Source organism: Ambystoma mexicanum, chromosome 1p, assembly GCF_040938575.1.
Source record: "Ambystoma mexicanum isolate Mex_15411 chromosome 1p, UKY_AmexF1_1, whole genome shotgun sequence".
Classification (NCBI taxonomy): domain Eukaryota; kingdom Metazoa; phylum Chordata; class Amphibia; order Caudata; family Ambystomatidae; genus Ambystoma; species Ambystoma mexicanum.
In genome coordinates this window covers 705,799,532-705,825,681 of record NC_090921.1, presented here as the reverse complement: position 1 = coordinate 705,825,681, position 26,150 = coordinate 705,799,532, and the positions used below count along the sequence as shown (strand labels likewise).

Sequence of the window (26,150 nt, the reverse complement as noted above, 5' to 3'; positions counted from 1 at the left end):
TGTTCAAGGAGACAGGACATACAGAGGATATACCCTTTGTAGGCATTTGTTCAGCCTGTGCCGATTTTTGGCCGAAACCAACATTCCATCTTTTTTGGCTGCTTATTAAAGACTGAATTTCCGTTGTGTCATGGGACAATTGAGCGGCCAATTCTGAGGGACGTTTTGTTGGACTCTTGCTCTTCAATTGACTTTTAAGGTCCTCCAATTGTGGCTGGCAGGAGTTCGAATCCCCCTCTTTACCTGCATCGTCGTGAATTGGGCTCCCCAGTCTTGTCGTGTGGGTCAGGTCCAGTCTGTCGACAGTCATAATCGATGCAACACCCTTTTCCAAGATAATATTGGGTATTATGACATTCCCGGGTGGATCTGAAAGAATGTCATTAAGGGTGTCAGGGTGGGAGTTCAGGGGAGCCAACAACCGCTCTTCGCCCCAACCCACTTTAGCCACTTTGTCTGTTTTGCCTGGTTTAGTTATCATTGTAGTTGCCAGTACGGAGGACAGCGCTGAACCGAGAAACAGAGCGGATGAGGTGGGAGTGGGGGATAACGTTCGTTGTGTCCTGAGCTGGAAGCCCGCCCGCAGGAATACTAGACCCACTCTTTCCAGGGGAGGATTCACCATCACCTTTGAGCCGAACGTCTAGACTTGATCCCAAGACTCTTCTACTGAGGTCACAGTATTCCCAGTATTCATGTTGACAGGTTTGTCCCAGCTGGGTGGAAGTTGTGGTACCTCTGAAAGTGGCTCTATATTGATGCTCACCTCTGTCCTTGGTACAGCTTCTGGTTCCAACTGCATAATTGGATCGGGTCTGTCTATGGGGGCCCAGGCTGCCTCGTGGCGTCATGGTTGGCATCTCGTCTTCGGGCCGGTAGATTCCATAAGGGCGACTCACTGCCGACCAAACTCCGACTCAACTCCTCTGCCAACTCTTGCGCCAGCACTTTGCATCCGTCTGGGTTTTTAAATGCAGTGAGGTCATGTTAAAGGTACAGAGCACAGTGCAGAGAAACAGTAACTCCAACTCAACTCCTCTGCCAAATCTTGTGCTGGCGCTTTGCGCCCGGCTTGGTTTTTAAATGCAGTGAGGTCACGTTAAAGGCAAGGAGCACAGTGCAGGGAAATGTGAATAGGAGCAGCAGCATCCTCTCCCTCCAGTAACTCCGACTCAACTCCTCTGTCAACTCTCTAAAGAATATTGGGGGAAAGTGTTTGCCTTTAAAAAAAAATCGAGTCACCCTTGATGTTTTTTTCTAGTAATTATATCACTGGATACCGTGTCCAATCAACATCACCTGGCATTTATTGTTTGATACCGTTAACCATTTTATTAAGCAAGATGGGAATAACTGTTTTAATTCCCCCATAAAATAAACATACTTTAAATTACAGAAATCATCTTGTGATTTTAGGTTTGAGAAAAGAGTTACTTTGTAACTGAGATGTTGGGAAATGTAGTTAAGATGAACAGTGCAGTTAAAAACAAAAGCAGCATAGGCTTGTGCTAGACAGTTGTAGGTAGCCTGCTTGAGCAAGTGTGCTACCTCACTTAGAGGTGTAAATGGTCCTACATCTCCCTGGTCATTTATGCCTTCATGGCTAAGCATACATTACTGCCCAGGCCAAGCAAACAAATCCTGGCCAGGCCTACTGCAGTGCAGACCTTCAGTATGCTAATCGTAATGAAGTTGCTGCAGCATATTTAGAGTGCAATCCCTCTTGCCTTCCCCCCACACCCTCTTTACAGTAGGGTTTCACACCACTGTTAAGGGCTCCATCCCAGGGGGGGTAGGGATGGCCTGGCCCCCATGGCCTCGTCACTGGAGCCCGACCTGAGTAGGAGGGGCATATTGTTGGCCTCAAATAGACAAAGACATCTCTAGAGCCATAGTCTTTGCACCAGTGCCTTAACAGTGATAAACTGCTGCAATTAAATCCAGCCCCTCTCCAAAACGTCAAGGTATCCACAGTACCTTCAGATACTTTGGGACTTGACTTCATTGGCCAACTAAAAATAGGGAACAGGAACGTTGCTATGGGATTATATTAGTGGACTACTTCTCTTAAGTGGCTAGAACTGGAGTTTGACCTGTAACAAAACCACGTTTGCACGTACTGAAAGAAATGGTGGCAGAAACGTGTTCAGTTTATCAAGGAGATTAGAGCACCTAACCTTACTTTTAATGGCATAACAAAACTCAAAGCAGTGTTGTACCATCCACTACGTGAAATGCCAAATAGTGGAAAGTGCAAATAAAATATTCAAAGGAAGCTTACAGTTGGCTGCAGCATCTAACGGAAATCCCTTCGAAACCACGACAGAAGCAATTGTATTGCACCATCTTGCACCCAACTACATCACTGAAAATGCTCTGTTGCAGCAGATTACGAAGAGCGCACACTGTACTTAATCACACCATGGATAGCTGACATAAGAAACTAGACCATGCCAGAAATAATACCCTTTGAAGCCTCTGCTGCCTCTAAGAATGCAGTGGGCAAACCCAATAAAGAGCAAAGACTGCCTGTGAAGCACTAAGATGTTGATGTCATTTACATCCAGAGGAGTGACATGCATGTTCAAGAAAAGGAGGTATCCCCATTACCTATGCAGATTGTGATGCCTATGCTACGCCCAAATCCTGTTATGGCATTTATGTAAATGAGACACTCTTCTAAAAGACTATATGGACAAGTCTAATTTTAGTGTGGCCATAATTCTGGCCACCCACCATCCGTACATATCACGCAAAACGTTCTAGTATCAATTAGTGCAATGATGTCTAGCTCCAGGGCACCAATCTTGTATCTTGGTGAAGGGCGTTTTCCATTGAGCACGTTTTATAGCTGCGAAAAAGAGCTACATGATAATCTTACAGCTTCTAATTCAGAATATAATACCATGGGGCCTCATTACAAATCGCCCAGTATGGAAACATACATATGGTAAACCCGCCGCCACCGTTTTTTCCATGCCGGGCGATCACAACTCCTGCAGGCGGGAGGTGATGTTCCCGCCAGGTCTGACCTGGCGGGTTTAACACCGCCCGCCTGCAGGCGGACGAGGAAACACCGGCAGCATTACGAGATGCTGTCGGTGTTTCCTTGATCCCCATTCCCATTGAGTCCCATAGGACTCAATGGGAATGGGGATTAACACCATTCCGCCTCCGTGATTCCCAGAAAACCGGGGTTCTAATGCCCCAGTAATTCCGGGAATCATGGAGGCGGAATGATAATACGAGCCTGCCGGTAACCAGGCGGTTTTACCGCCGCGGTTACCGCCGGACTCGTAATGAGGCCCCATGTCGTGCTTACATAGTGCATGGACGTGTCTCAAGGGATTTAAGTGGGCCCAGGCTAAACGGGGCCCTGTCCCACTTAAGGCAAAAGAGCTATGTGTTCAAAGGGCTGCCTGCAGAGGTCAGTGCCTCTAATTAAGAAACAAAGAGAGGTGGTCATACTGCTATCATACCTTTTGGTCCACCCACTTCTCTTTTGGTTTCTTAATCACATATTCTGACTCAAGCATGCAACCCTTTCAACGACAGCAGATACCGTCTCTATTGGGTGAAAGGTCTGCCTGCAGGAGTCAGGGCCTGTGAGTAAGAAACAGAAGGAGGGTGGGAGCAAAAACAATATGATAGAAATGCACCTGCCTCTCCTGTCTGGCTCCCAGTACTTGACTTCGGGAGCAATTGGCAGCCCTCAACCCGCTATGCTACCCCATACCTAGGCCATGCCTGTTTGTAAGAGCCCCCTCTCAGTTCCTCAGCCCATTTCAAGCACTGCCTCTTGTCCCGTGAATGAGTCAGAGGCGGTTTATGTGCTGATAAGATAAGATTACTGCTAGTTAAAGGTGACTTATTTTAACAAAGAACAAAAATGCTTACGTTTTGCACCTGCTTATGGGGCTAATATGTGCTTCATGGACCTTTAATAATTATCTACAATCGGCCAAACGTACTCCTGTGTATCCTGATCATTGAAACGCGCGGGTCCTAGCAAGAAATGTGTGGGGACTCCGTCTTGGGAGATCGCGTCCCCGTGATCTTGCGAGACTTCACATCGGCGGGCGCGCTGAAAGCAGAAAGCGGACAGAGCTTGGCGGGAGGCTGTAAGAGAGAGTCAGCCCCAGCGCTCCTCCTGCCAAGGAGCACAGATAACCACAAGGGACTTGTACAAATGTCCCAGACAGCTAGAGTGTAATACCAAGGCTGAGGGCAGCCTTCTGGGTGCTCCGGCTGTTGAAGTGTGTGGGCCATATACACACACAGTCTGCAGTGAAGCCAACTGTGTGAACTTTACACCTCCAACTGTGAGTACTTCTAACGCCCCTGCCCTGGACTTTACCAAACCCCAGTTATCCAGTTACTTGAGGTGTATCAATAAACACCTTGTCAAGCTTCAATCTTGTCCTGTCATTTGTCAAGGCCACCACATAATTGGCGACGAGGACTAAGAACCCCCGGGCAGACCATGCAGGGCGCCACGCCGCACCCTGCATTCCTTCCCTCTACGGGCACCCCGACCATTCCATGGCAGCAATGGGAGCCGTTGTTCTTCACATACCTGCAGGCACTGGGCGGCACAGAATACGCAGCAGCCAGAAAGAAGGCCATGATGCTCAACGCCATGGGGGTTGAAGGGCATTGCATTTTTGCAGGACTCAAGGCCATACCCGCAGCGGATGAGGATGACGATGTATACATGGAAGCGATTCGCTGCATCGTCAATACATTCACCAATAAGGAAAAAGTGGTACTCTACAGACTCCAATTCTATTCCAGGAAGCAGGAAAGCAATCAGCACGTAGACGACTACATAAGCAGAATGAGGGAACTGGCTGCGCTATGTGGGTTTGGCGACAACGTCGAACAAGTCATCCGCCAAATGCTAGTAGTCCACACTAATTCTAGAAAAGTCCAGGACAAATTTATACAGGAGAAAGAGATTGACCTGGATAAAGCAGTACAGATCGTCAGGGCCGAGGAGGAAACCTCCAGCAGGTGCAAAGAAGTCAGAGGGCCATCGCCCATTCCCGAGCTGGCCGCTCTGCAGTGGAGAGGGCGCAGGGAAAGAAAGCCCTGTGATACCGTCAGCGACAAGGGATCCAAGCAGAGAGAAGCACCCAAGTTCTACAGATGTGCCAGCACCAAGCACATGATGAATGATTGTGACTGTCCCGCCAGGAATAAAGAATGCTCCAAATGCAGACGTTTCGGCCACGTGGCTGTGGCCTGCACGTGGCGGGAAAAGGCTGTTTCCCCCATTGACGGCGACAGGGAGTTGAGTGACGACGATGACAAGCCCATGGTGATCATGGTCAACGTACCCCAAGCAAGGAGGGAGAAGCACAACTGCGTCGTGAAAGTAGACGCCATGGAGACACGGGTCATGGCTGACTCAGGGTCAGACCTCAACATCCTCCCCATCCAGACGTACAAGGAAATGATGGGATGCCACCAGGTTGAAATCAGAAGCCGATGGTCTTCGGTGGGGCCACCGTAGATTTACGAGGCTACATCAAGGCAAGAATCGATTTCAAGGACAGGCCCACCACCACGAAGGTATAATTTTCGACCCAGCCGTGTTGGGATGGGACGATCAACATAAGCTGAGCATAAGGCTAGACCCCGGCACCCTTGATCAGGTACTGCTGGTCTCCTCAGGAGATGCGCCAAACTTAAAAGAAGCCTTCCCTGGCTTGTTCTCTGAAATGCCAGGGAAATTAAAAAACTATGTACACAAGATTCGCCTCAAACCAAATGCAGTTCCCGCAAAGCACAAGGTCAGGCCGGTTCCTGCGACAGTGAGGTCTGCACTTGAACCTCAGCTCCAGAAGATGGTCAAAGAGGACACCATAGAGACGGTGGAGTCCTCCGAATGGCCCAGTGGTACTCATCAAAAAGAAATCCTCAAACGAGCTGAGAGTCTGCATAGACCTACGCAGTTTGAATTTAGAAGTGGTCACGGACAGCTTCCCACTTCCCAGCATCAATGAAATAGTGCTCATGATGAAGGAGGCAACCATATTTTCGAGGCTTGATATAAGAGATGCATACCATCAAATAAATCTGCACAAGACCTCACGCCCGCTCACCGCGTTAATCACCCCTTTTGGCACGTACCAGTACACACACATGCCGTTCGGCCTGTCCTCGGCGGCCTCGGCCTTCCAGAGGATGATGAACTCTTCATTGCATGGCATCGCAAACTTCCAGTTTCGTACTTCCAGGATGATATCTTTGTATACGCCAAGGACTCTGAAACTCACGACAAAGCATTGAACGAGGTACTGAGCAAGTTTCAAGACGCGGGGGTCCACCTGCGCCATGAGAAGTGCGTGTTCAGTGAGGGGGAAGTTGAGTACCTGGGCAATCGAATTTCTAGAGATGGGGTGAACCCCAAGAAAAACCTACTCAGAGCCCTAACCGATGCCCTAGCCCTGATGTCCAAGGACGAGCTTCGGTCTTTCCTCAGTCTTGCAGAATACTATGCGAAATTTGTCCCCAGATTCTCCGCAACGACATCACCCCTGAGGGAGCTACTTAAAAAAGTGGAACATGCCTAGACATGGGAATGCCAACAGGATGAAGCTTTCGCCAAGATCACAAGGAGGAACCTACAGACACCCTGTCTCAAACCTTTCAATCCCGAATGGGAAACATGCATCACAATAGACGCCAGTGCTTATGGTTTAGGTGCCACTCTCACCCAGAAAAAGGGAGACATGGAAAATATAGTGGCCTTTGCCTCCAAAGCTCTATCCGCATTGGAGAAAAACTACTCCACCGTGGAAAAAGAAATGCTGGCATGCGCCGGGCCGTGGAATACTTCAGGCCGTACGTCTGGGGTACAACATTTCGTTTAGTCACCAACCACAAGCCCCTGATACACATGCTGATCCCTGGCGGTACTAAAACTGCAACTCCGAGACTGGCCAGAATCGCTGCGAAGCTCCAAGAGTATACCTACAAAATCACCCACATTGCCGGCTGGAAGAACGCCCATGCGGACTGCATGGCCAGGCTTCTCGACCAGAATGTCCCAGGTACCACATTCCTCAAAGATGAATGCATGGTGGCTTCCATAAGTGATCTGAGGAACAGAGACTTCATGGAATTGAGCGAGCAACATTGGCAAGCTGAAATAGAACCAGACGATGCCCTGCGCCGCGTGGCAGAGTGGTCCTGCGAGGGATGGCCCAATGAGAGGACAGTCCCAGAAGGTCTACGTCCATATTGGAAAGTGAGCGACGAGATCACAGTGATGAATAGCCTCATACTGAGAGGTGACCAGGTAAATTCCCCCAAGAGGCATCCGCAAGGTGATTCTTTGCAGAGCACATTCAGGCCACTTAGGGAGCAACATGACCAGAGGCAGAGTATGTGATGCCTATTGGTGGCCCGCCATTGATCAAGACATACGGGCAATGATAGAAAGATGCCATGAGTGCATGAAGAGCGACAAACGGATGTCAGTGAAACAGGCACCCATGATACCCATGGCAATCCCACCCGGGGTATGGCACAAAATAGGTCTGGACTTCATTGGCCCACTGGATGGCATGTCAGCAGACCACAGATTCGGAATAGTCAAGGTGGACTACTTTTCCAAGTGGATAGAGATCGAATTTGTGGCAGACATCACCACGAGCACCGTCATAGAGGTGCTTACTGCCGTTTTTTAGAGAGAAGGGCTCCCCGAGGAAATTGTAACCGACAATGGAGTGCAGTTAGTGTCCAGGGAAATGGAAAAGTTCCTGAAGAAACACAACATCCACCAGCTGAGAGCGATTTTTCACCACCCACAGGCAAACGGACTAGTGGAAAGGGCGAACCGATTTATTCATCCTTGCAACTGCCGTGCGCATCAGGCTTAGACCCCAGCAAGACAGTGAAAGAGACTGTCGCGGCCCACCGCATCACGCCCAATGCCATCACTGGAGTTTCTTCTTTTCAGCTGTTGAGAGGGAGAAGGGCTGCGTCCACGCTGGTACCGCCGTGGCTACATCAAATCAGAGAAGATGATGGCATAGACATGGAAGACATCGTCTTCCGAATGCAAAAGAACAAGGACGTAATGAAATCGCAAGGCGATAAAAGCAGGGCGGCCCATCGCAACAAGGTCAGCGAAGGTGATCTAGTAAAAATACGCCTACCTCACAAAGATACCACAACTGGCTCCTAATACAGCAGGGCCATAGAGGTCACCAGCAAGGGAACCAACCATGTCCACACCAGCGATGGAAGAGAATGGAACCTTCAAATAGGTTGGCAACAAATGTTCTCGAGATTGGATCATTTTGATATTGGAAACGGCATAGGAAGAGACCAAAAAACAGGGAGATGAGCTGGCAGAGTTGGAAAAACTATTCATGGACAATAAAACTATCAAGGATGAAAATAAACAGTTGGAAGATTTGGAGGGAGGGATCAAGAAATGTAAGCAACTTAATATTGATCGGAAAATTGCCAAACTACAGAATGATGTAGCCAACTACAAAGAGGACAAAATGTATCCTTATTTGAGAGAAGGGTTTTTCACAGACCTGGCCAATGCTCAAAACTACAGAAGGAATAATAGATTTGTATTTTTCTCTAATACTTCAGGGTCATCGAGTGGTTCGGGTACCTCTTTAAATAACCAAGTAGGTCCCAGTACAGGTGGGAGAGGTGGCCAATCTAACCAACTGGGTTTTTATCGAGGGAATCAAAGGGGCCGGCTGAGACAAGGGCACGGCCCCGGGATGCGCACAAGACAGTGGTACCAGAACCAATGAACAACACTAAAATTCCCATTGTCAATGTGTCATCAGTGACACTTAATTAAGCGGAATTGAGTTTATTATCGAAAGGGTTATCTTTTGTTCCGGTAGGAGGATTGTTTCACTATGGAATTAGAATTACATATGTTCTTCCGTAACGTACAACTCAAACATCATTTTGAGGTATATCTGCCTAAACAAAGAGTAGATAACAGAGAAGGAAGGGACATCACTGAGAAAACACTGAATAAAACAGGACTAAAGATAAAATCTACTTTCAATCCTCCTCTATATATGTGTCCCCCAGAGATTGAAACCTTTGAGAATAGGGTGACAAGAGAGGTCCTTACGGCCATTAAAAAGAAAAACTATGCTCCTGTTAATCTCACAAAAGTGGAAAGAGAGAGAGTTTGAAGAAACTATGTGATGTGGAAGGGATTACGATAAACCCTGCTGATAAAGTTGGAGGGATAGTGATCTTGTCGACAACAGACCATGAGAAAGAATGCATACATCTGTTGTGTGATGAGAATCCCTATATGAAATTAGATTGTGATCCTACCTCCCGACTTCAGGAAGAGATCCAGAGTCTAATGACCCACGCTGAGAAAGAATTATGGATAAGTAATGATGAAGGCCGTTTTCTCAAAGAAATCCATACTAAGAAAGCGGCCTTTTACATCTCACCCAAGATCCATAAAAATAAGACGAATACACCTGGTAGACCAATAGTGGCAGCTATTGATTCACTTCTGGAGCCTTTGTCTGTGTATGTAGAATGCTTCTTAAAACCTTTCATACAAATGATGCCATCCTATGTCAAGGACTCTGGCGATATGATTCGAATTACACAGAATTTGGAAATAGGAACTAATTATATTTTGGCCACAATGTATGTGGGTCCCTTTACACCTCTATTCCACAGATGGGGTGTTTGGAGGTGTTAGGGAACTATCTGGATAAAAGGGATGAGCCCCATGTACCACCGACAGGATTCATACTAGAATGTGCACAGATAGCTATGACAGAGAACTTCTTTCTGTTTAAACAATCTATGCATAAACAAAGACGAGGAGTGAGCATGGGGGCTACTTTTGCCTCAGATGTAGCCAATTTGTTTATGGCAGATTATGAAGAAAGATTTATCTCTGGGAGAGAAAATGTACTGAAACAACAGGGAGATCTGTGCCTAGGCCTAAGGGTCTGGTACAGATATATAGACGATGGGTTTATTGTCTGGCGAGGTAACAGCGATTCACTAATGCAGTTTCATGAGTGGTTGAATACCTGTGATTGACATATAAAGTTCACGATGGAATGGCATAGGACACAAGTTAGTTTTCTTGATTTGTTCATTCAAAAGTCAGGAGATAAATTGGTTACAACTCTTTATCGAAAACCATCCGATATAAATACATTATTACATTTTTCAAGCTTTCACCCTATGAGGTTACGCCAGAACTTGCCCTGTGGGCAGTTCCTGCGAATTCGCAGGAACTGTACTGTGAAAGATGAATTTACAAAACACGCAGAAGATCTGAAAGAGAGACTGTTGGAAAGAGGGTACCCGAAGAAGCTTGTTAAGGATAACCTCAAGAGAGCCTCACACATGAATAGAGACATATGTTTAGCACCTCGGGAAGAACGTAAACAAGACAGATTGGTATGTGTCACAACATTCAATCCGGTGAGTAATGAGATCAAACATATTGTGAACCGAAATTGGGACCTAATCAAACAACCGGGAAGTCTGTATCAGAGACAAATGTTTGCATTTAAGAAAAATCAAAACCGTAAACCAGAAAAGAATCGAGAACAAACAGTTTTAAATCAGTGGGGACTACCACCGATAGTGGGACATCACAAGTGTGGGAACTGTGTAGTTTGTTCTCTGATGGAAACGCGCTTAGAATTTAATGATGGCACAGTTAGATGGCAATTAAGGAACCATACCAATTGCAGATCGAAGAATGTGATCTATATAATTATCTGTCCTTGTGAGTTGCTGTATGTAGGTAAAACTACCAGAGAGGTGAGGCAACGTATAGGGGAGCATTGGAGCTATATACGTAATAAAGTGGCGCACAAACCCCTTGAGGGCCACTTTATTCAATACCATCATAAGGATACTGAGCTAAAATGGTTTGTCCTACAAAGTGTCAGACCACAGACAAGAGGGGGTGACATGGCGACGACCTTACACAGAATAGAACAACGCTGGATCTATACATTGGACATGGTGAAACATGGACTCAATGTGTCAGTGGAGTGGAATGCTCTTATAACACACTGAGTTTCTCCTAAGTGTAATTTTTATACACATGTTTGGAATTGATTCAATGCTGTACAATTGAGGGTTGACGAGTCAATGCTACTAAGATAGTGAGTGGTTCGTTATGAAGACCTCTACATTTTGACATTGGTGAGATTAATCCATTAGTTGGGTTTAAGGAACTAGATTTAAAATAAGGAGATGTCTAGTAACTCAGTTTTCAGTCAAGGGTCCTAGATATGAGATACATAGATTGTTAATATAGCAGTGCCCTTAGTTGGGTGTGAACTGTAGTTCCTCACCGGACACATATATCGAACTAATGGTATTGATAAAAATGACCATGGTGAGAGAATAGGGAAGATAATATACTAATCTCTAATATCAATGTGATACCTCACCTGGAATGAGTTTGGAAGCATTTATTTAAGAATGAATAACGTAGAGGATGAGTCACCCTGACTCCATATTTAAGAACTAAACGCTATAATATATAACGATGTGAGAGATACACACTGTAGTATATTTAGAAAATAGGTGGTACGGTCTGTTGAGTTGAATAGAGCGAGTTTGTTATATACTTAATGCATATTTGTTACACGGTAGGGTGATTGAGAGGTGAAATGCGTAGTCCGCTTTTTGTATGTAGAGAGCCTGATGGTTGGAACCTTTACATAAATAATTAACGTTAATATATAAGCAAACAAAGAAAAAATATACTGTGCCATATATAACTTTCTTGACATAATGTTATATGGTCTATACAAATAGAACAATTGCCTGTGTGCATGGAGCTAATGTATATCGGTTGCATGGTATGGATATTGGAGACTAATTCGAATAGTCTGTTTTCTATGACCATGTTTTTGCACGGTGTGGATAGTGGAGACTAATCTAAATAGTCCACTTTCTATGACCATGTTTATTTACATAAGCACGACACCATACGCAGAGGTTTCGAAGTTTTTGTGTGACCGCGGATGATAGAGGAAGAAGCCGGCATCTTGCATGAGTGGGGACTTACCGCCGTACGAGTCATTGAATGCAGGAAACTTGGCGAATTGCTATATAAATAATGAGTTCTTACTAATGCGAGCGTGTATATTCCAGCAAAAAGAAGGGGATAAGGTGGCGATGCTTATACATAGAGTCAGATTTCGAATTTAGATTTGGTGTCCACAAGCTAGGGTAATATAATAACAATGAATGTAGAATACTACCTAATTGGTGGCCTAATAAACGAAAAAGAGTTCCAAATGGAGTAGATTGTAGGAACTTAGAGAGACTGTCTAACTAATGATGGTGGATGTCGCTATAGGGATACCGTAGCGGCATAGTTAAACTGGATGAATGCCATATATCAAATGACACGAAAATGAAAACGAGAAAGAGTTCTAACTGACCAGATTGAAAGAACGTAGAGAGACTGGGTAACTAATGAAGGCTTATGTTGCTACAGGGACACCTTGGCGGCATGGCTAAACTGGATGAAACTGTTGGGAGCCTGAGTGTAGCACAAGGAGGGCTATGGTGGAGAATCATCTAGAAGGATGGAAATTAATGTAAGTACTGGGATGCACCAAGGACGGTGGCTAATACTAGGATATACTTATGTATATAGAGTCTTATTAAAATATTTTTTGTTTTGTAGGATGCATACCAGGAAGTGATTGCATGGTGTACCTAGCAACACTAAATAGGAGCGGCAGAGATAGTACTTCTGAACTATTCCTAGGACCGAGAATCCTTACTATAATATGAAGATACGTTTGATCTCCAGAAGGCGATATTAAGGACGCTGTGATATCATTGATTTTGTTGGAGTAAGTATGCCAATAATATAGAGTGCTGCACACTTGGGGTTGGTCCATATGGTATGAGATCCACACATAGGTGTGATAAGGATTAATTCCAGAACTTTGGCTTTTTCCGTGTAAACTAAGTAACATGGAGAATGCTGATCCAATGGTTACTTTTGAGAATCATGAACATTCACATTAGAAGTGATAGAGAAATTAAGGGTGGATGGCATGATGACAGAATACTAATGGGTTGTTATTGTTCTTTTAGGTGGTGTGACTCACCGTACTTTATTTAATGGGAATTTTTAAACCTCCAGTTTTGGTCCTGATGAAGGGTGCGCTAACAAGTGGACACTACCTGTAAAGTCCTATCAGACAACCGAAACACATGTCGATGATTACATCTGTGAAGTTGAATGTACACAGATAATACCATCGGACAATAAGTGGAGGGAAATCCACAGTGTGAAAATTACATGTTGACAATGACCAAGAGGTCATATATATAGGAGTAGAATTATTTTTTAAGAGAAAGTGAGATTGAATGAGTGGTAGGAATGAATGTGTGTGAGTTGAATTTTGACAAGATTGTTTTGAAGAATATTTTATGAAGATATAATAATTGTGTATGACAATAGAAAATGTAAATTGCATTTTAGACTGTGGCATTTATTGGTATATATAAAAAGATAAATGCATATTATTGGTCATCCCATGTGCCATTATAACATATGTTTAGTGTTGAAGTGTGTGGGCCATATACACACACACAGTCTGCAGTGAAGCCAACTGTATGAACTTTACAACTCCAAATGTGAGTACTTCTAACGTCCCTTCCCTGGACTTTACCAAACCCCAGTTATCCAGTTACTTGAGCTGTATCAATAAACACCTTGTCAAGCTTCAATTTTGTCCTGTCATTTGTTAAGGCCACCACAAAATGTTTTTGTGGTTCGGGCTTTTACACATGTATTATTTGTGGCAGTTGTACTGTATTATTTGTGGCAGTTGTGCTGATCTTCAAAGGAAATGTTTAAAGCTATTTTGTTACTCATAATATCAGGACTTGTACTGAAGCTATGCTATTGTGAATTGTAATGATCTCGCTTTAATTGTGCTTTTAAGATACATTACCACAAAATGTTTTTGTGGTTCGGGCTTTTACACATGTATTATTTGTGGCAGTTGTACTGTATTATTTGTGGCAGTTGTACTGATCTTCAAAGGAAATGATTAAAGCTATTTTGTTACTCATAATATCAGGACTTGTACTGAAGCTATGCTATTGTGAATTGTAATGATCTCGCTTTAATTGTGCTTTTAAGATACATTATTATAGAATACGTTATACTTTTTGGAAATGTATTTTTTTGTATAGTATTTTGTTAATGGAGAAATCCGAATAAAATGTCACTACTAATGTGATGTTTTATGTAGGAAGGTACGTGCTGGGTGCATACTTGCCAACATTCTGTGACCAAAAAGATGTAGGATTTTTCAATTTTCAAAAATAATAATTCGCATAACAATGATATCACAGGAAAATACAAAACATACATTGTTGGCACCATTGGGGCATTCTAAAATACACAAACCATCAAACAGCACAGCATGGAAAGATGTTCAAATGTTAAAAATGTATAATTCTAAATGGCAGGTTAACACCAAATGCAATTACACTGAAGGTAATCACACAGAGCTGGTAGCCAAAGTTTGCCACTGCTCTCTAGCAGCAGCAGCGGCCTGGGGAATACATATGCATTCCTGCAGTGCAAGTTGAATACTGAATGCCATGGAGACCGATACCCCTCTCAGTCTGATAGGCAGATGCTGTGTTATGGTGTTATGCTCTGCCACTTGCCTTCACTGGTGGTTCACCTAAGGGTTGTACCGACAAGAGTACAGGACAGAGTCACATAGCTGTCAGGTCAGTGTATTGGTCTGAGACCAAAGTAATTACCTACCAGCCCACTGTACAGAGTAATGTGTTACATGCTTTGTCCTGCAGCCTGCCTTAGAGTCACATAAATTACCTGCCACTGTAAAAAGCAGTAGGATCTGTCACACAAATCTGTAGGCGGTAGGACTGCTTAAAAAGCAGTAGCCTACTGCCTAAATCTGTAGGGTTGGCAAGTATGTGGGTGTGTTGATGTACATGAAATGATTCTTCTCTACGTGTATACTTAACGATATCGTTAGCCTTTGTGCCTCCGAGAACACATTGTTTCGCTTAAGAAATGTTCACTTATTAATTGCTGGGAAAGATCTTAAATCACGGTGGAATGTGTTTATTTTTATACAAATTAAAATGTATCCATTGAGTAAGTGCAATTCTATGTGTTTTAAAGTCTTCCAGCTAGCATACACCTTTACAGCTGTTTACTCAACGTATTTCTGCATGGAGCGTGCATTCGCAAAGCCCTGTGCTTTGGATGACAATATATTTTAGGGAAATATAAATAACTCTGCGCGCAGGGCCCTGCGTGCTGCAGCCTCCCGGCCGCAGCCAACAGGGCACACCTAAAAGGGAGGACCTACGGCTACCAACCCTACAAAAGAGCGCGCCCAAAAAGCTGATACCAGCAATGGCCTTGTTTTAAAACGTCGTGGACGTCAGCCGGTATACCTTCCACCAATCACAAGGCCTCCTCTATCATGTGCATGGTTCCGTGGGGACTGGATTGGCTGGTACCCGAAGAGTCCCATCCTCATACGATTGCAGTGACCAATCGCTGCTACTGACGTCACGTCGGTCATAGACATTCAGCTCGCCCATATTGGGCTTTGCCACTGTGCCTTTCGGGTACTGTATTCCCTGCTTGTGTTATGACAGGAAGTGCAAGAGTCCAAAAAACTACGACTCCCAGAAAGGCACGATAGAAAATCTGTGTTTAAAGGGACGTCTGGGGGGCAGGGGTGGTTAGGTTGGGTCTGACAGAAGGCAGCGCAGGAGGTAAGAGGAGTGTGACACCGTACTCGATGGGCGGCAGCAGTGGAATAGTGATGTTTGACAATTATAGTCTACGGTGAATGAATGTTTGAGTTAGATGTGTGGTGCTTTGTAAGTGGTTTGCGGATGGATCATTCAGTAAGAGGAGGTTTTTGTTTGTATCAGTGGGCGAACCGGTTGATTCATTTGGGCTGGTGTATTCTGTCTGATTCTGCAGGCTGTACAGTCGGGTTTCAGATCTATTGATTGGACCGTCATAGGAGGATGTTCGAGGGGGACTGGCAGGACCGTCTAAAGGTGGATACTTTCAAAAAGCATCATAGGGGGCCTGTTTGTTGGGCATATTATTTGGTCGTAACAGATTGCATTAGCTAATTTCAATGAAAGGCATACATTTCTCAAAGTTGGTCCACAATCACCGACGTATTTTGCCTTCCGTTAGAGCTCGTGGGACATTACGGAAAAAAAGGTTGGCTTTTTGAACTTATGTTCAAAACATGACGACAAATTACAACATAGCTCAAGAGTGTAAAATAAATGTCTGGCATATTAATTACTTTTTATTGTTCGGAAGGTTATTTTTCGCCCAATGCATACACCGAACACAATTAAGATGCTAGAGAAGGTTTTATGATTCTTACCCATATTCCATTATCTTGCCATACATACGTTGTGCTAGTTCTCTACAGGGACATATATTTTGTCAGAAATGGTCATTTGCATATTTGTGCAAATAAATTGTGCACTGTAATTTATAGCACTGCACATAGCGTAATTAAACATGCACCCACGAGCAACTCTATGCACGTAGATCAGCGCTTTAATGAAAATCTTTCTGAAGTGTTTCTTTTTGACCAAGGCAAAACGTATTTAATAGTAAACGCCTTTGGTAACATTCTAAGGTGTAGAAAGCAGCACATGTACATGGCTTTCATTTAAGCACAGGACCTCAATATTATTGGGGCCACTTTCTTTATTTTTTTTTTATCAACATTTTTTTATTGTTTTTTAAAGGCATGACTAAACACATTACAATCATCTTTCTACATTACAGGGGGGGGGGGAAGTGGGACATTACTAAAATCAACATATGGGGTGGGGAGGGGAGAAAGGGGAGAGAGACAAACAAAAACCAAAGAACCTTCTAAGAACTCAGCATCAGGGACCCCAGTCCAACGGACCGTCCATCAACATTCGGAAAAGCATATAATGTAGTCTTACAGATCAGGCTCAGTCTGCCCTGTGTTACAGAGCCTGACACCGTCTCCATCACTGTGGCGACGCTTCTGGTAGTTAGGCGGCCTCCTCCCACCGATTCCATATCTTGTTCGCCTTTTGCAGGTAGCCTCTCGCCTTGTACACCCAGTGTTCCGTTGCAGCGCAAATGTCCACATCCGTGACCCATTGATCGTAGCTAGGAGTTTGTTCGGAGCCCCACAGCTGCGCAATGTTCCACATAAGCATCGCTGTTGCAGTCGACCAGAGCAATTTCTCATAGCGGGAGAGGTCAGTTTCACCGGAGATCCCTCGAAGCAGATGTTTCGGGCACCTTTGTATCGTCTTACCTATAACGCCGGACAGTTTGTCGCAGCATCTCCGCCAAAGCTGCTGAATGTTGCTGCATTCCCATATGATGTGGAAGAAGGTGCCCTCCTCCCGCTTACAGTGAAGGCAACGCGCGTCCAACGACCTGCCCCAGCGGAAGAGGGCCGCTCTCGGATAATAGGTGCGGTGTAGGATTTTCAATTGGACCAGTCTGAGTCTTGAGGAGATGGCTACCTCGCGTGGGTACATCGGGGCCTCCACCCAATCTTCTGGTTGAAGCGGTCCAACATCTCGTTCCCATTTGGTTTTTAGGCTGGTTAGTTCTGGTGTCGCAAAGGAAGTTATCACGTTGTACATTGTCGAGGTGACTTTCCGTTCCACTCGGTCAGACACTATGTTCCACTCTAGAGGGGAGCTTTCTGGCATGTCTCGTATGTCCTGTTGGAGGGTGCCTCAAGCGTGTTTCAGTTGAATGTAGTGGTACCTTTCTGTTGCAGGGAGGAAAAACTCTGCCTGTAGTGTCGCAAATGATGCCAGATTGTCCTCCCGTACCACATCCCCGATTCTGGTGATTCCTCGCTGGACCCACTCAGGCCATCTAGGCAGTTTTTGTATTTCGGGAAGGTAGCGGTTGTTCCATAGGGGTTGGGCCAATGTCAGTTTTCCTTCCCACCCTAGATATCGATGTGTTTCCTTCCCGATTCTCACAATATGCGTTGTCATGTCTTCTTTTTGTGTACGGCTGAGGCCCCCGTATATGTGCTCTATCGGGGGATTGTTGTACTAATGGAAGTGATCCCTTTAATGTGTGGCAGATTTGTGTCCCCATGAAGCATATCATTCACCACCGCCATCTGACTGGCCCAGTAGTATGATTGCAGTCTGGGCAGCCCGATTTACCCCTCCCCCTCCTCCCAGATGGACCTTTGGAGAGTAGAGGGGGCAATCTGCGGTTGTCCTCCCCATATCAGCTTCCGGAGGGTGCAGTCTAGTTTGTGAAATTCTCGATATGGGATATATAGTGGAGCATTTTGCAGTATGTACAAAAATTTGGGGAGGGCGATCATCTTGTACAGGGCGGCTCTGCCCAACAGCGTCAGCGGCAAGGAGATCCAGTGACGAGTGTCCTCTGCGAATCTTGTAACCAGGGGGGAAAGATTCAAAGCTGTGTAGTCATCGAGTTGTTTCGAAATGTGTATCCCCAGATATTGAAACTGGTTATTGCAATCTGATAGGGGCCGGTCGATAGGTTTGCCACCGAGACACCTTTTATTGGAAATAGGATAGACTTGGCCCAGTTCACACGTAGGCCACTGAATGCCCCGTATTGTTCTAGCATTTGCATGATTTTGGGGCAGGAATTGTCTGGATCTTTTAGATAAATAAGCAGGTCATCAGCGTAGAGCAATACTCTATCTTCCCATGTATTAGACCAACAGAAGCCCTCCCAGGTTGGAGAGTGTCGCAGGAGGATCGCCAGTGGCTCAATTGCGATTGCAAAGATTAGGGCCGATAAAGGGCAGGCTTGCCTTGTACCTCTCCCTAGACTAAAAGGGTCCGATCGCCAACCATTCACTCTGGTCCTGGCCAGTGGGCGTTTGTAGAATAGTCGCACCCAGCTCATGAAATTCTCGCCAAAGCCCATGCGGCGCATTATGTTCCAAATAGCCTCCCATCTCACTGAATCGAAGACCTTTTGCCTTGATTGCTAGTAGGGCTAGGGGCCTTGTATGCCGTCGGCTCTTTCCAGGGCTGAGAATAGTCTATGGAGGTTCATGCATGTTGATCTTTGTGGCATGAAGCTGCACTGGTCTGGGTGGATCAGGGAAGGGATAACCTTCTGTAGGCGGTCTGCTAGTAGTTTTGCTAGTATTTTGCTTTCATGGTTGATGAGTGAAATTGGCCTGTATGAGCTGCAGCTTTCAGGGGGTTTTCCAGATTTGGGTATGACTATGATTGTTGCTTCTCGCAGATCTGGGGGGAGAGTGCCTTTTTCGCGCGCATGTTGATACATCTGTAACAGGTGAGGGGCAACCACGTTAGCCCCCACCTTCTGCCGTAGTTCAACCGGGAAGCCATTGGGCCCTGGGGACTTGCCTGTTGGGAGGCCGGAAATGGCACTTAGGACCTCATCTTCTGTGATCTCCCTCTCCAGGAGCTCCTGCTGTGCTTCATCTAAGGTGGGGATGTCGATTTTCTCCATAACTGTGGTGTCCATTTTAGTCGTGGGTTCTCTATAGAGTTCAACATATTATTCCGCAAAACCCTGCGTTATGTCCTGGTCCGACATGCATGTGTTTGGCCCTCCTGTTTCTAGTCGTTGAACATGGCTTTGTCCTAGCTCTCTCTGTTCCAGCCATGCCAGCGTTTTGCCAGCTTTGTCCCCTGTTTCATAGATTTGTGCACGCATTGCAGTATCCGTTGTCTAGCATTGTCCATTGCTATATTTTGGAGCCTTTTCTGTGCCAGGAGTAGCTTACGATTTGTGTCCGGCGTATCCTCATGTATATGCTTTTCCTCCGCCAGTTTCACTTGCTGTTCGGCTTCTAGTGCCTTACTCAAGTGCATTTTCTTTTTTTGCAGTTGTCAAAGATATCAGCTCACCCCTTAGTACTGTCTTGTAGGCCTCCCACAGTGTCTCTGAGTTCAATGCAGTCTGTGTATTTAGCTCGAAATATGTGCTGGTGGTCTCTTGGAGCCCATCTACTAACTCGGGGTCACCCAGGTAGTAAGTATTCAGTCTCCAGCTCGGTGGCGGGAGCGGTCTGGATGTTGTGAGTTTTAGCTCCAGCTGGGAGTGGTCAGAGATACCCCTGGCGAGCATGTTTATTTCTTGTGCCCTGTGTAGGTCGGTTGATGGAGTAAAAAAGTAGTCTAGCCAGGAGAGCGAGGCATGGGCCCCGGAGTGGAAGGAGTATTCTCTTGTGTCTGGGTGGAGTTCTCTCCATACATCACACAGGCCAAGTGCATTAGTGAAAGTTGCAAGCCTGGTAGATATGTTAGGGTTTCTATTACGCAAATGTGAGTGGTCCAGGGTGACGTTCATGACTTCATTGAAGTCTCCTCCCAGCACCATGTGGTTAGAAGTGTCATTTGTGATCAGGGGGGCAATATCCGAGAGAAGTGGCTCTAGTAAGGTTGGGGGTGCATGGATGGCAATTAATGCTATTGATTGGTCCCATAACGTACCTGTCGCGTAAACGTATCTGCCGCCGGTATCGTGGGATACTGAGACGAGATGGAAGGGCAGGTTTTTGTGTACCAGTATCATGACTCCCCTTGAGCCCATCGTGAAGCCTGAGTGGAGTGCCAGCTTTTAATTCGTGCGTTTAAAAAGGGTGCATTCTGTGCCCGCAAGATGGGTCTCAGACAGAAATACTATATCCGACTCGTCTCTTTAGGAATTAGCGTACCAGTCGGCGCTTGATCGCGTTGCCAAGGCCATTGACGTTCCATGTCACGAGCCTGAGTGTTCTGCAAGTGTTTGTGGTGGTGCTATGTGCAGCCATATTTGCATGTGGTGGGAGAGGCGTGTGCTGCTATAGGTGGCGATGTACGTGGGGAGGTCTTGAGCCCCTGGGGTATGGCTATCTTACCTAGCCATGATGTGTATTGTGATTGATTGGTAACAAACCCTTTACCCCCCTCCCCATACTCCTCCTAACTAGAAGCATCGGTCGCATAAGAACATAAGAACCTCAGGTGTCAACTGGACACCGTACATGCACTGAACTTAGTTTAGGTCTAGGTGGTGTCCCCCAACGGAGTGCGGCTAGGGGGTAGCACCACTAGTGCTGTTGGCCGCTAACCTCCGCAAACGGTGGCTTCGTTAGGGCAACTGGCACGTAGACTTCTTATGGGTGTTTCCCGATGTGCCGGTTCGTGACGAGTGTCAGTGGGAACCCCGGGATATCCTACCAGTGGAAGGGGGGGGGGGACTTCCGCCTGGCCGCTTAACTATGTGTTACTTCGTGGTTAACAAGGTCATGTGTTTGACAGTGTAGTTACGCACAGTACCTTAGGCCCTGTACTACAGGGTGTCGTGTGTTTCTGCTTAATAATGCATCCGGTCGCAGTGCACTCATTCCTGCAGTTGTGGTACAATTCCTGGTGCCAGCGGTTGTTGCTCCGTTGGTTGAGGCCTCGGCCGGGCTCTGGGTGTTCTGTTTGTGTTTCTGTTGCCTCTTGCCGCAATCCAGTCCCCCTCTGTGTTCTGCCCATTTCCACGCTGCTTTGGTGTCCGTGAAATGGACCGTTGTGCCTTTATGGTATATCTTGAGCTGGGCGGGGAACATTAGGCCGTATTTCACATTAGGGATTGCAATTGCTTTTTGAGATGGTCAAAAGATTTTCTAGCTTTCTGTACTTCCCTGGTGTAGTCCGGAAAAAAGGCTATTTTGGATCCGTTGTAAGTGAGGGTGCCCTTTACTCTTGAGGACTGGAGCAGTGCGTCACGATCACGATAGTTCAACAATTTGGCTATCACTGTACACCAGGGCACCAGGTACCGGGCGGCCCGTCGGTACACGGTGGGCGCGCTAAATTGAGAAGAAGTTGGAACGTTTTTTCCCTGAACATGTCTGTGAGCCACTGCTCCAGAAATGGCTCCATGTTTGGGCCCTCTGCTTTTTCCGGAAGCCCCAGGATTCTGACATTATTGCGCCTGGATCTCCCCTCCCTCTCGTCTATTTTCTCCTCCATGGTTTTAAGGCGGGTCATGACTCCGGCCAGTTGTTGATCTACATTCCTTATTCCGTCTTCCGCACCAGATATGCGTTGCTCTGCCTCCCCGGTGCGCGACGACAGCTTTTTCGTGTCGAAGGAGGGAGACGTCCATGCTGATGCCGTCAATTGTCTGCTCCATGGAGGCGCGCAAGTCAGCTATGGCCGCCATGATGTCTTTAAGCGATATTGTGCCTTCTGTTCCTGCCATGGTGTCTGGTTGAGCGTTTTCCTGCTGGCTGTTTGCTGTCGGGGAGGTGTATTGGTGGATCCGACTCTGGGAGGTCAGCCTTTTGGTTTTTTCCTTGCCCATCGTGGGTATCGATAGTTAGGTGTCTATGTCCGTGTTGCTTGCTCCGGGTGTGCAACGTTACGCGCTGTCTCGCCTCCGTGACACCCCTCCGCCCACTGCGATCGCCTCTGGTTAGGCCGTGTCGTGCACCCGCTGGGCTGTTTGGAAGCTCTGTTCGCTGCTTCTGGGCCAGTGTTGCAGGCTGGCGTTAGAGCGTGGGCTCTTCCGCTTGGGGGGGGGGGGGCCCTTCGCAGGTGCAGGCAGTGTCTGTGCTTTGGTGGGTCCCTCGTGCCTCGCGAGGGAGGCGGAGGACCTATGCTCGTATGCCCGCTTTGGTGCCAGGCGGGCTGTCTTCCACTTCTCCCCGTCAGTCAGGCGATTCCAGCAGGCTGTGCGTGTGCTTTGTCCTGCTGTCCCTTCGCCTCGGCCAAATACAGGTGGGCTTGCGCTCACGCCTCGGCGCAGAGAATTTGGGAGTCTGAGGACTTCAGTGTGCCGAGCGTGGCCATTTTGTTTGCGTGGCGCCGCCGCCGAGCCGGCTCCTTTCCGCAGCCCCGAACTCGTTCAGGGGAGCGCGTTTTGGGCCAAAGTTTGGTCCACTGGCACTCGGGATAATTCTCTTCTGAAGGATATGTGTATCTTTTTCTTTTGCCACTCGAGTCAGGCTGTTTTTTCAGGATTTTTGCCGCGGTTGCAGGAGCTCCCGGGACTCATGTCCTCATCTCTCTGCTACTGGCCACGCCCCATTGGGGCCACTTTCAATTGAAAGGCATGATCGGACTGACAACGTCCGCTGGTAATGGAAAAGGAGTGCCCGGGCCCCTTTACTAAGAACACGCATAGGTCAAATATCCGTTCTATGGATTTTCTTCCACCCAGGAGTGTCTACAACCACGTTTTAGCTCACTTCACCCTTCGTTCTCAGTAGAGGGTCCCCCAGACCTTTTTTGAGTGCCTTGGGGATGGACACTATATAATAACCGCCCTCACGAGGAGCTTGCATCCTCTCAGAAAGGCCAGTAACTCACAGGACACAGAACAGCAATGCACTTGTATTTTTTTTTTTTCCCATTGGGAAATGAAACAATTGAACAGGTTAAAAACATAACCGTACAATCAAAGTAGGTAATAGTTTCAAGGTAATAATCAAACAGTAAGAGGAAGCAGTCAGTAGTAAGAGCAGCAGACAAGAGGTGGGTTTTGAGGTTGGATTGATGCATGTGTAAGGAGGAAGAGAAGTGGATAGAGAGGCAGACAATTCTGTGCTTAGGAGCGATTTAAGGCAAAGGAACGGAAGTGAGGGGGAGAGGTTTGGGTACAGAAAGAACTGATTCTGGGGATGCAACAGGATCTACCCCAAAACATTGAAAATATCACTGCATCACAAAACATCTAATTTTTTTTATTTTTAAAAAAACGATTTTAACAGTTAATTGAAAATTAAATGTGTGGGGGGTGTTAATACCCCAACCCCATCTATTATTTTTTTTTCTTCGATGAACTGTGTTAAAATTAGTTCTAAAAAAATTCTATGTTTTGTGATTTGCAGCAATGGCCTTCGATGTTTTGGTATGATACTGACTCATCATACTGGAAGCAGATTAAAGCGATGTAAGTGAGGAAAGGTAGAGAGGGGCGGATAGACCATGGATGCACTTAAAGACAATAGAAAGTTAATGAAAAAGACCAGACTCAAATGAAAGAAGAGACATAGAAAGCAAAGAGGAAATGGAGGAATGAGGAGAAAGCGAAGACGATTATATGAATTATAGACAGATAGGAGTGGGTAAGGTGAGAAGCAGGAAGACTAACGAGAAGGGCAGAGCAATTATCAATGTGAGAAAAGACCAGAGAGGTCATCCAATGTTTACTAGCATGAAAGGTTGGGACAGGCACACTGAATGTTAAAGGATAGTGACAGGAGCCGAGTGGGCAGTGTTGGAGATATGGAGAGACAACGAAAAAAATGCATCAAAGATAACTCCCAGGTCCCGAGCTGATGAAGAAAAAGTAAGAGGAAAGGGGCAGAAAGGAGGAAGAGGGGTGATGTTAGAAGGGAAGAAGATTACCTCAGTTTTAGAGGTATTAAGATGAAGGCAATGATGACATTCATAGTTGAATAGCGGAAATACATTTGTAGATGGAGTGCAATGAGTCTGAGAAGAAAGAAAAGGAACAGAAGATATGGGTGTCCTCGGCGAAGAGATAACATGTGATTGTAGGAGGAAATTAGTGAGGAGAGCGGAAGAGTGTAAAAAGAGGACCTAATACAGAGACTTAAGGAACTCTAGAAGATGTTTTACTAGCCCAAGTGACCGAATAGGAATGTTTAGATTAATAGTGGAACCATTTAAGAACAGAACCAGAGAAGCCCAGGTAAGTAAGGGTAGGAAGAAGAACCGAGTGATCAACAGTATCTAATGCAGCAGAACGGTCGAGGAGAATGAGAACAGAGGAGAGCCTGGAGTGACGGGTAGTGAGAAGAACTGGAGACATGCAGAAGGGCAATCTCAGTGGAGTGAGAGGGATGGCAACCAAAATGAAGTGGCAGAAGAAGTAAGCGAAGATTCAGCTAGGAAGAGACCTGAGAGTAAACCGTGTGCTCAAAGAGCTTAGAGAAAACAGAAGAGAAATAGGGTGGAAATTAGCAGGGATAGAAGGATCAGATTTGGGAGAATGAGTGTGTTTGAATAAAGAGGGGAAACAAGAATTGGTGAGAGCTGTTGATCAGGGAGGTGAGGTAGGCTATAAGTTGAGGGTAGACTTGAGGTAAGTGGTCTGATGGATTAGCAGTAAATTGGGCTCGAGCAATGAGGGTGAAGGTGTCAAGGTCAGAAGGAGGGGAGAAAGAAAAGGAGTTGGGGGTGTGAGGCAGAGCTGGCAGGGGGTGGTCATCAGTTGGTAGGAAGGAGGCGCGGCGGGAGACCACTTTAGGGATAAAATAATTAGCAAAGTCTGAAGAAGAAAGAAGAAAAAGAGCGGGATCAGGAGGGCAGGGAGAAAGAATTGTGTAGAAGTTGAAAGGCGACGGGGGTGGTGAGAAAGGGATAACGTATGACCAGAAACATATTGTGTTTTTTTTTTTTTTTTTTTAACCTGAAAACAAGTCTAGACCATAAGAGAAATCCAATGAAGATTGAGCAGAGAGGGGCATTGGGACTTTATTTCCAAGGCCGCTCAGCCTTACGAAGATTGCAACAGAGAGCGAGGTGAGAGCTGGAGTGAGCCAAGGTTGCGTGCGCCTCAGAAAAGGGGTGAAAGAGCTGGATGGGTAGGTACAGTCAAGTGTAGACGAGGGAGGAGTGAAAGGTGTTTGCAGTATCGTCAGGAGGGAGGAATAAAGGAAGGAGTGGAAAAGAATTATTGATATATTGAAGATTATACCGATTAAAAGAGGGGGCTGGGAGTGGAGAAGGAAGGGAGAGGGAAAGAAAGAGGTGATCTGAGGAATGAAAAGGATGGACAGTAATAGTTCCAGCGAAAGGCGGGGAGGAAAAGATGAGGTCAAGGCAAGAGCCTCACCGATGAGCAGGGGGATAAAGTTTAAGTGATAGGAGTTGATGAGGGGTAGGAGGGGAGATTTAATAGAAGCAGCAAGAAGGGGAAGATTAAGTCACGAAGGGGAAGGAAGAAGGGATATTAGAGAGTCGAGATGGTCCAGGAAAGTCAGGGTTAGGGCCCAGAAAGACCAGAAACTGTTTACAAAAAGACAAGAGATGGTACTCTAAGGGTTAAGGGAAGGAAGACCAGGAGCAATGGCCCAAGAAGAATGGTAGAGAATCCCAGTACCACC

At 46.1% G+C, this 26,150-nt stretch overlaps 1 protein-coding gene across 3 annotated transcripts in view; it reads left to right on the top strand.

The window, feature by feature from the left end:
- Nucleotides 1-15,653: 15,653 nt before the first annotated feature.
- Nucleotides 15,654-26,150, top strand: part of FDPS (farnesyl diphosphate synthase) — a 174,940-nt gene continuing 164,443 nt past the window's right edge. Inside the window, exon 1 of one of the 3 annotated variants that reach the window (XM_069650049.1) lies at nucleotides 15,654-15,801. The gene's annotated coding sequence lies outside the window, so the exon portion shown is untranslated. The remainder of the gene's footprint in view (nucleotides 15,802-26,150) is intronic. The other 2 variants (XM_069650052.1, XM_069650054.1) reach the window with 2 other exon arrangements.